This window comes from Lemur catta, chromosome 1, assembly GCF_020740605.2.
Source record: "Lemur catta isolate mLemCat1 chromosome 1, mLemCat1.pri, whole genome shotgun sequence".
Taxonomy (NCBI): Eukaryota; Metazoa; Chordata; class Mammalia; order Primates; family Lemuridae; genus Lemur; species Lemur catta.
Window position 1 is genome coordinate 67,388,880 of NC_059128.1, and position 11,072 is coordinate 67,399,951.

The 11,072-nt window shown below is 44.9% G+C and overlaps 1 long non-coding RNA gene across 2 annotated transcripts; it reads right to left on the reverse strand.

Annotated features, from left to right (window-relative positions):
* Positions 1-33: 33 nt before the first annotated feature.
* On the reverse strand, positions 34-8,261 carry LOC123621129. 2 transcript variants are annotated; one of them, XR_006729013.1, is made up of 3 exons: positions 8,110-8,261; positions 1,054-1,342; positions 34-402 (listed from the first exon to the last, which is right to left on the reverse strand). It is a non-coding gene; the product is annotated as an uncharacterized LOC123621129 (long non-coding RNA). The 2 variants fall into 2 exon arrangements; XR_006729012.1 differs by lacking the exon at positions 34-402 and having other exon boundaries at positions 1,019-1,342.
* Between the last annotated feature and the right edge of the window lie 2,811 nt (positions 8,262-11,072).

Sequence of the window (11,072 nt, forward strand, 5' to 3'; positions counted from 1 at the left end):
CGCCCCTCCCCGCCCCGCCCTTCAGCGCCCGCCCCCGCCTCCGCGCGGGACCCCTTGTCGGGACTCCCGCTCCCGCGCCGAGCCTCTCCTCTGCTCCCTCGACGTCCTCAGCCAATCCGTCCGGTTCACCCTCTTCTTTCTCCGCCCCGCCCTCCAGTGGGTAGCCCCGACTCTGACCCTCGGAGGCCCGCCCCATTGAGAATGCCCCTCTTCCCGCCGTCGCCTCTCTGCCCCGCGGCATCAGTTCAGCCTCTGCAAGGGCCGCTCCAAAGGCTGGGGCGGACGTGAATCCCCTTGGGGTCCCCTGCCTAGGACTGGGGTCTTCCCGCTGCTGGAAGCCTCCTGTCTCTAACTCGCCTGGGATCCTCTTCTCTCCTCTCAGTTTCCAGACTTTGGCAGGACCTGGGGTTCAGAAGAGACCCTCAGGCCCCTACATCCGCCTAGGGTAGGGCGGAGGACCGAGAAATTAACCCCCCAAACCCCCAGGGGCTTGCCCGCCCTCCTTCTTTCCCTCCCATCTCCTCGGGCCTCGAGCCTCTGGGCTCGGACAATGGGCTCCTCTGTGCTGCCTGGGGAAGGCGGGAGCGTGGGGGAATTAGGGAGACGCGAAGTCTTGGGATGCGGGTGGATGTCGTGGTGGAGGGCGGCAGGGTCCCGGGATCAGGATCCTCCTGAGGGGCGTGCACTTTGTGGAGTTTCGGAGTCCTCTCCTAGGTAGCCCTCCCCCTCCGCATCCCCTAGCTTTCTCCTTCTTTGGCTGGAGCAGAGATTGGATACTGGATGCCAGAACCTCCCTTTTTGTGGGTGGCGATGGAGAGCCTCCGAGGGACGCTGGGGCTCACGGCGACGGGCATGGGTATCAGACGCAGTAGTAGACAAAGGGGGTAGGCTAGTTAAGAAAGTTCTAGCTTCCCTCTCTCTGCCTCTCCAAACTCCGAGCATCCCCCACCGTGTTTGGATGGGAAATGAAAGCCTGGTGAGGGTCTCCCACGGGGCCAAGGAAGACATAGGCACGGCAGGGAGACTACTTGCCCGCCTCGAGCAGGCACCCACCGGGAAGCCTTGCAGCACGGTGGGCCCTTCCAAAGGGTGGCCATTTTAAAGGAGAGTGGAAAGCCAAATAGTCTCCAGAGAGAGGCGTAAAGGCATGCGCCTCTGCAGTTGGGGGGTGACGTTTGGAAACGTCCTGCCTTGGATGCAGTTCCTTTGAGGCCGGGAGGCTGGCGCCTCTGGGCAGTTGTTGGAACAGCGGAAGAGTAGGCGGGAGCGTCGCCAAAGTGACTTGCACTTCTCTCACCTCCTCAGGACGCTAAATTCCACCTTTTTCTTCGGTCCGCTGGATCTGGTAAAGGAGAAGAGAAAAAATGTTCCTCCTTCTTAGAGGCGAGAAGAGCCCTCTGCTCCATAACGTCAAAAGCAGAATTTAGGGCAGCAAACCCCAGTGACCATCTTCCCAGCAAAGTTAGAACACTGGAGTTGGAGCTCATTCTAACAACCGGTTAAGGGACACTCGAGTCGCCGAGGCTCTCCAGCTTCATTATAATTAGTGCCCGGGAGCTAGGAGAGTGAGATTTTGCTACCCCCTTGTGTCCACTCGGTAAATACTGCCCAGTAGCAGGTTATAGCAGCCAGCACTTAGAAAACTTTCTTAGAGGATGTTTTACGAACCTGCTCATTTGTCTTAAACCCAGTTCATGCATTCTCAGTGTTGAGAGAGTCTGACCTTTCCCTTATCAGATCTTACATTCCTTATACTCAAACAAATTGTTTGGAGGACACTTGGTAGAGTCCAAGGCTCCACTGAACTCCAAGATTCATTACCATTAGGTAGTGGAATATAAATTAAGCTGGCTATTGCGGGTCCATGAACTCCTGGAAAAAAGGAGTGGATCTTTTTTTTCCCATGGAAAAATGGGGAGCCACTGAAAGTTTCTGAGCTAGCTGGTGGAGTGAGGGAGTTTGGACACAGGGTCTGGGACGCAGGTCTGCTTTCTTCCTGGAGTTTTAAAATCTGTGTTAAATTACAAAAATTTATTTTAAGTAAGTGACATATGTGGTTGCAATGGTTAAATACCACTTTCTGCAAAGAATGTAAGTTCTTAAACCTTTTTTTTTTTAATTTTTTTTTTTTTTTTTTGAGACAGAGTCTCACTCTGTTGCCAGGGCTAGAGTGCCGTGGTGTCAGCCTAGCTCACAGCAACCTCAAACTCCTGGGCTCAAGCGAACCTCCTGCCTCAGCCTCCCGAGTAGCTGGGACTACAGGCATGCGTCACCATGCCTGGCTAATTTTTTCTGTATATTTTTTAGTTGTCCAGCTAATTTTCTTTCTATTTTTAGTAGAGACGGGATCTCGCTCTTGCTCAGGCTGGTCTCGAACTCCTGAGCTCAAACAATCCGCCCTCCTCGGCCTCCCAGAGTGCTAGGATTATAGGCATGAGCCACCGCGCCCGGCCAGAATGTAGGTTCTTAACCTAAAAGTGTGTGCACACAATAGGGAGTGTGTGTTGATATGTGTGTTTTGGTGGAGAATGTGAAGGGCTAAGGTTATATTGGAGAAATTAGAGACTGAGAATAGACCAGGCTTAGAAGCCCTCTCTTCCATTCACAAACAGTTCTCACCAGATTTCACTGATTTAAGATGCTTTGGGGCTATCAAACTCCTGTTTTACAGATGAAATTCTGGCTTATTGAAGTTAAGAAACTTGCTGTAAGATATACAGTAAGTGAAGAAACCAGAACTTGAACTCAGGCTGTCTGACTCCAGAGCCTTCCCTCTCAACTAGTAAGTTACAGGGCTTCATCTAAGCTATCAAAGTTCATAAAAGAAGAGCTTTGAATACCACATCACCTTTTCTACCACCTAACCATCACATTAAAAAATGTTAACTTTGTTTTTATAATAGCCAGCACTGAAAGAGTTTCTAAAAGTGATAGATATGTCCCTGTGGATCAGAGCAGAAAAACTGCTTTTTTTCTAGACTTATTCTAGAGTAAATAATAGTTAAAATAATTCCCAAGAAATTTCCAGAGTGGTTCTTATATAAAAGTAGTATTATCCTAACATGGGGGAAGGCCGAAGAAGCATCTGTGTCTGTAACGTTTATTGCCTGGTTTATACACACCAAGAGCTGTAAGCCCCATCCTATGTACGGTTGGGGCTTTAAGCTGCTCACTATTTATCCACCTGGAGGAAGCAGTGTCTAGGGCTCTGCCTCAAGTTAAGGGGGAATTAATGAGGGGCCAGAAAGGGGAATTTTAGGGACAGACTTGATAGAACATGGTCTTATTAGCTGTGCCTTCCAAGGAAATGGGGGTGGGTGTTGTGGTGCACTAAACCTTAGTTATTTTAGGGCAAGAAATCTGCATAAAATATAAATATATGTCAATTCTATTTGCAGTTTGATTTCCCATCAGTTTTGGTTTTATTTGATTGGTAATATTCCAACTTGTCCTCTCTGAACTAGGTATCATCAAAGTCCACAACACTAACAACTTGCCTGTGGTAATGCATTAGTTTCCATACTGGTTTACCCACTTCACTCTTCCCTATCGGTAAGCCATTCTCTGCACCATAGCCAGAATGCTCTTTGAAAAATCTAAGTAGGATCTGTCAATTCATTCTAATGGCTTCCCATTTGCATCATGACTACTTTTCTGCCTGTCTCTCCAGTCTCCTCTCTTACCAAGATCCTGATATGCTAAGTTTCTAGTGACCCTCCAGCCACAGTGACCTGCTTTCAGTTCTTTAAGCATGCCTCGCTTATTCTTAATTTAGTACCATTTTGCTCTCTTTTTCTTCTGCCTGCAGCCTTCTTTTCACAATTCTGTGGCTGGCTCTTATCCTTTAGATCTTAGCTAAAGTATTCAGTCTCAAAGGTCTTCCCTGACAACCCTGTCTAAAGTGATCTCTTATTCATCATCTCTCCCAATGATGTTACCTGGTTTTATTTTCTTCACAACATTTATCACTGTTTGATTAGGTATATATTTAATTTCTGTCTTTCATCATAGACTCTCCCCTACCATCACATATAATTTAAAAATAAACTTTATGAAATGAGGCATCTTGTTTATTTTGTCACTGCTGTTTCTTAACTAGTGTCTGACCAGGTCCCAAAAGATATTGTCAATTAAGGTGAAGACTGTAAGGAGAGAGGAGGCTTTCGGTCAGCTGCTCAGCTTTCCTGTCTTCCTGGACCCAGCCCTCAAAAATTATTTATTTATTTTTGTCCATTTTGTCATAAATGAGTTTCTGGATTTGTACATCAACAAAGTCCATAAGTGAATGTGGAGTCTTTCCAGAAGTCCCCCTCCAAACCATCCTTCCTCCAGACTCTCCCAGTACAATGAACCTACATCTGATCCATATGATGGTCCACGTTTGTTTTAAATTCTGTCCTGGGTATCTTCCACTTGAAAATATCCTCTGATGCTGTGGTCCCCAACCCCTAGGCCATGGACCAGTACCAGACCACCAGGAGAGGAGCAGTGAGCAAGCAGCGAAGCTTCATCTGCGTTTACAGCTGGGACCCATGGTGGTAGTGGTGCCCAACCTTTTTAGCACCAGGAACAAGTTTCATGGAAGATAGTTTTTCCACAGGTGGAGGTTGAGGGGATGATTTCAGGATGATTCAAGCACGTTACACTTATTGTGCAGTCAAACCTTTCTGCTAATAGTAATCTGTATTTGCAGCCACTCCCCAGTGCTAGCATCACTGCCTCAGTTCCATCTCAGACCATCAGGCATTAGAGTCTCATAAGGAGCGTGCAACCCAGATCCCTGGCATGTACAGTTTACAGTAGGGTTTGCGCTCCTGTAAGAATCTAATGCTGCTGGTGACCTGACGGGAGGCAGAGCTCAGGCCCTGATGTGAGCCATGGGGCCCAGCTGTAAATGCAGATGAAGCTTCGCTGCTTGCTCACTGCTCCTCTCCTGCTGGTCTGGTACTGGTCCATGGCCTAGGGGTTGGGGACCACCGCATCAGAGGATATTTTCAAGTGGAAGATACCCAGGACAGAATTTAAAACAAATGTGGAGCATCATATGGATCAGATGTAGGTTCATTGTACTGGGAGAGTCTGGAGGAAGGATGGTTTGGAGGGGGACTTCTGGAAAGACTCCAAATTCACTTATGGACTTTGTTGATGTACAAATCCAGAAACTCATTTATATAGTTGTAACCCATTTGAAAATATAGTTTTATGTTCTGTTTTCTTCATGTAGCATTGCCCGTATACATTTCCATGCATGACTATAATTTTTGCATATGTTGTCTTCAGTTAAAGTGTCAATAGTTGTCCATCATTCATTTAGTTACTCTCAATTTCAGGGAATTTGTATTTTTTTAAGTTTTCTCTGCTATACAAAGAAAAGGTATAAACAGATTTATACATATTTACTCCTTTCCACTTTGAATTATTCCCATTTGGTATATTTTACAAAAGGGAATTCTTGGGTCACACAATAGGAACCATTTTAGAGCTTTCATTATTGCCAGATGAGGCAATATTTGGAGGGCAGAGACCATGGAACTCTCTTAAAATATTTAAAAGGTTGATTGTGGGCCGGGCGCGGTGGCTCACGCCTGTAATCCTAGCACTCTGGGAGGCCGAGGTGGGTGGATCACTAGAGGTCAGGAGTTCAAGACCAGCCTGAGCAACAGCGAGACCCCGTCTTTACTAAAAATAGAAAGAAATTATCTGGCCAACTAAAATATATATAGAAAAAATTAGCCAGGCATGATGGCGTATGCCTGTAGTCCCAGCTACTTGGGAAGCTGAGGCAGTAGGATCGCTTAAGCCCAGGAGTTTGAGGTTGCTGTGAGCTAGGCTGATGCCACGGCACTCACTCTAGCCCGGGCAACAAAGCGACACTCTGTCTCAGAAAAAAAAAAAAAAGGTTGATTGTGAAGAGGAATTGGACTGATTCTGAAGGGCTCAAAGTGGTAGGGCATCAGTGAATTGTAGAAGAAGATTAGGTTCTATGTGAGGGAGTTTTAAATATTTAGAGCTGCCTGAAAATGGGACAAGCTGTTTCTGTAGGCAGGAAATTCTCCCTCACTGAAAAATTTTAAGCATAATGAGAGTTTTTAAAGAAATTGTTTTATAAACTTTCCAGATTTGTGATCTGTATATTTTCCTAGCCCCAGTCCTTTGCTCCAAATACAAATTTTGTTAAATGAATATTCATTAAGACAGAACGTGTGCCAGTTATATCTAACCATGGCCCCAGCCCTCAACTGGCAAACTCCCAACAGAATCAGAGTCTCCTGGAACAGGCAGTCTGGGAATTATAACAGCATGTAGTCACCAACTTCTGCCAATCTTTAGAATTGCCAAGCAGGTGGGTAAAAGTTTGTCTCCAGTTCCTTGATATCTCTTTTTCTGTGCTCATTGTCTCCCTCCAAGTCTCTGCCCACGTTTAACCTACTCATAGACCCCCAGTATGGAACCTGCTATATGCTGTGCCATGCCTCCAAGTGCTCCCAAGCCAAACCCAGCACCACAGTGATTGATTCCATCGTTACGTGATCTTGTTTTATTTCTGCCAAAGGATATTTGCACTTCAAATGAGAAGTTTGGAACCCCAAAGAATTTGTAATTGGTGGAATATAGCACTCCTAGTTCCACTAACATAACTTCACCTCCTCACCATGAGCACATGTGTGTTTATACACACACACACACACACACTTGCAGGCAAGCGCTCTGATTTATTGAAGGAACTGGTTGCTTAATCTGTTTTGTTCTGTTTTGTTTTTAAGCCACTTTACTTGGTAAAATGTAATCTCAAAACTCCGAGTTTGGCCAAGGAGGAAAAGTCCCTAGTAAGGATGGAGACCCTAGTATAGTCTCTGAGTTTTACTTTTTCTTGGAGTATATTTTGCTGAAATCCCCTGCCCACCACCACACTCAGGGAAGCCATGCTCCCCTTTCTCAGTTTTTCCAGAATGCAATGGGAGACGCTCCCCACGTGAGAAGAATAACTCACTGGAGGCAGCACAGCGCAGAGGGAGGGGAATGCTGAGGAGAGATAGAGGTCCAGGTTCAATTCTGGTGGCACCACTGCCATCTGCATGCCCTTGAGCCTGAGCCTTGGCTACTGCATCATCAATGGCCTCGCTCTCTTCTAAAAGGCTCAGTAAAATCAACAAACACGTGAACACCAGAAAATATAATCACCAAAGCCCACTGTGCAGTGTAGATGAAAATATCACAGAAAATGGACTAGTCTTGCATTGTCAATGTGAGTTTTTTAAAATGTTTCTTTGTGCTCAGCAAAGAATATTCAGAGGGCCACTTGCCTTTTAAAATTTATGTTCTAGGCTGGGTGCAATGGCTCACACCTGTAATCCCAGTACTTTGGGAGGCCAATGTGAGAAAATCGCTTGAGGCCAGGAGTTTGAGACCAGCCTGGGCAACATAGTGAGACCCCATCTCCACAAAAAATAGAAAAATTAGCTGGACATGGTGGCATGCATCTGTAGTCCTAACTACTCAGGAAGCTGAGGCAGGAGAATTGCTTGAGCCCAGGAATTCAAGGTAACAGTGACCTATGATAAGGCCACTGCACTCCAGCCTGGGTGACAGAGTAAGACCCTGTTTCTTAAAAAATAAATAAATAAATAAATAAAATTTATGTTCCCTATATTAAAGTTGCAAATCAGAAGCCCAGTTCTTCCTTCAACTTTTACAAAGAAGTAAATTCTAATAATCACTTTAAAAGATTGTATTTGTTGATTATTTGGTCCCATTTATAAAGAGTTAATGAAACTCTTTAGCCATTAAAATATATATTTTATAAACTTAATATATTGCATATCCTTATAAAGTAATTTGGTCATCTGAGATAACCAACAAAACATTCCTGAATGCCTAAAAACCCTTATAAACCTAAAAATTTATAAGTAGGATGATTCAATTCCTGTTTTCTTAAATGTTCCAAAACTGATTTTAAAGGAAAATTCCATTTCAACTCATGTACATCTTAAATTAGAATTACAGATCTAATACAGATTCCTTAAACATCTTAATGCTATCTATGTTTTTTATTCTTTTAAATATTTCTATCCTTAATTCTAAAATTTCTGGACATCAAAATATACTTACCCACCAGGAAAGAATTATGTTGTCCCAAATGGCTGGAGAGCCCCTTCCCAGGTTGCTTTTTTAGAAACATGTTCTCAGTGTCCCAGAGAGCATACCTATTAGAGATTTTGTCCCAGTCTTTTGGGCAGCTGTTCTCTGGCCCTGGCTGCCCCTCTGAGCCCTGTTTTATGGGTGCTGCATCATTACTGTCTGAATTGGCCAGTTTTACAGCCCATGACCCGTAGGTTCAAGTTACACTCCATCTAATTCTTCAGCCTACACACGGAAGTCAGAAACTCCTACCTGGGTTCCTACACCACTTGTTTGGATATAATTAGTCTGCTTAAGGATTCATTCTATTCTGTATTCTTTCCACATTCTTCCCAGCCTCTGGGGTCACAACTCTTACAAATATTGAATGATTGAATTTCTCTTGGTGTTGTCTGACTCTAGTTAAAACCTGGCATTAGGCCAGAAAGAGATATGCAACATGAAGATTGACATTAAATAGAGGATGAACTTTAGGTCAAGGTGAATGAAACCCTAGGGGAGGTGGGAGAAAAATATTACAGAATATATTTGATGTATTCTTCACTTCTGTCTTATTGCTTGACAGTTCCATATGTATTATTTAATCTTGCCTAAACAAGTTAGTGAGTCTGTGATCACAACAACCTAGGTGTGCTTGCCTAGCTCCAAATTATAGCCCCTTCCAAGGCCATAATGTATGTTAGGAACCCAGTGCTATTTGGAAAAAAGAAAATAAAAGAAAACCCAAGAAATTTTGTGCCCTCTTGAGGCAGTACTGGGATAAGGTGGATAATTACTGGAGAAATAAACAAACAAACAAGCATGAGTTGACACAGATGTCTCTTAGATTAGGACCTTGAATGATTGGGTATGATGTTTCCATTAACTAAGACTAAGAGATTGCAGGAGGAGGGGCAAGTCTGGAAGCCAGGCAGATCATGAGCTTAGTTCTGAGTGTTTTTGATTGAAATCCCTGTGGGACACACAGGGGGCTAGTGACAGTGGGGAGATGGACAAGTGTGCCTGGGCCTTGGGAGCTCTGGGCTAGAGGTATGCCTTTGGGAGCAGGTAAGTGGTAGTTGGAGCCATGGAAGTGTACCAAGACACTCAAGAGAAGACAACAGAGCTCAGAATAGGAACCTGAGAAACACTATCATTTAAGGTGCAACCACAGGAAGTGGAGCCTGCCCACGACACTGGGAAGAAGCCAGAGGGGTGGAAGAATGTTGTTTCTCTCTCACTTCCAGTATGTCTTTTCTGGTCATAAGCACAAGGGTGGGAAACATAGCGGTAGTGATGGGCAGAGCATGGTGTGGAGGGCCCTGGGTGCTGTGCGGAAACTCCACTTGGTGTGGGATGGTGTGGGTGTGGTAGGCTGCAGTGAGCTCTGGTTTTAGAAGGCATGGGGGAGGGCTGGGAGTTGGAATTTCTGGATTCTCTGTTTTCTCTGCCACTTCATGTTTCACCAAACATCCTTTTCTTATTCTGAATCTTAATCTGTGTGGTAAAATCTCTGTCCAAATATGGGATGGAAGGTGTGAGGAGGAAGCAGAGATGGTAGAGGGAAGGAGAAGGAGTGTCTTATTGTTGAGCATGAGTATGTGTAGGTGTACGTGTTGTGCACATAGGTGCATATGTGTAGGTATGAATCCCTGTGTATGTATATGAACATGGGTGTGTATGTATGTGTATCTTATGTTAGTATGTATGTGTATATATGCATATAATATGTGTATATTTTCTATGTGTGAATATCTATCAAGATAAGTACAGAAATTGAGAGGAAGCATTAAGAAACTATATGGCACTTTGACAGACTGATTTTATGTTAATTAAATTTAGTAATAAAAAAATTGGGCTTGTATTTTCTATATGTTTCATTTCATTTTCTAGTAATTCTTCTTATTGTATTGTATTTTATATATGTATATATTTTTTGAGATAGAGTCTTGCTCTGTTGCCCAGGCTAGAGTGCCATGGCATCAGCCTAGGTCACAGCAACCTCAAACTCCTGGGCTCAAGCGATCCTCCTGCCTCAGCCTCCTGAGTAGCTGGGACTACAGGCATGTGCCACCACACCTGGCTAATTTTTTCTATTTTTAGTAGAGATGGGGTCTCGCTCTTGCTCAGGCTGGTCTCAAACTTCAGACCTCAAGCGATCCTACCACTTCGGCCTCCCAGAGTGCTAGGATTACAGCCATGAGCGACCTTGCCCGGCCTCATCTTATTGTATTTTATGAAAGTATTGAATGTCTATGGCAGATTGCATATAAAACTGCTCCTTCACCACAGTTAGTTAGAGAAGCACTGATTAAGACCAGATCAAGATTCTTGGTAGGGCCGGGCGCGGTGGCTCACGCCTGTAATCCTAGCACTCTGGGAGGCCGAGGCAGGTGGATCGCTCAAGGTCAGGAGTTCGAGACCAGCCTGAGCAAGAGCGAGACCCCGTCTCTACTAAAAAAATAGAAAGAAATTATCTGGCCAACTAAAATATATATAGCAAAAAATTAGCCAGGCATGGTGGCGCATGCCTGTAGTCCCAGCTACTCGGGAGGCTGAGGCAGAAGGATCGCTTGAGCCCAGGAGTTTGAGGTTGCTGTGAGCTAGGCTGACGCCACAGCACTCACTCTAGCCTGGGCAACAAAGCGAGACGCTGTCTCAAAAAAAAAAAAAAAAAAAAAAAAAAAAAGATTCTTGGTAGGTAGGTCCTGATTGAGAAATTCCCAAGGGAGAAAGATTCACTCAGAAGGCTGAGGCTCCTGCTCTGGGTCCTACCGATGAAGTGTGAACTTGGGTCTTGAGCACAAGCGAGGAGGTCAGGACTAAGGTCTGACTGGCATCCTGGGGCTCAGCCTGCTCTTCCTGTTCTTTCTCCCTTCGTGTGAGATGGGACCACCAGACAGCCCTCCCGGGGGGTGGATGACAGGATCAAGGCCCAGTTTCCAAGACTGCGC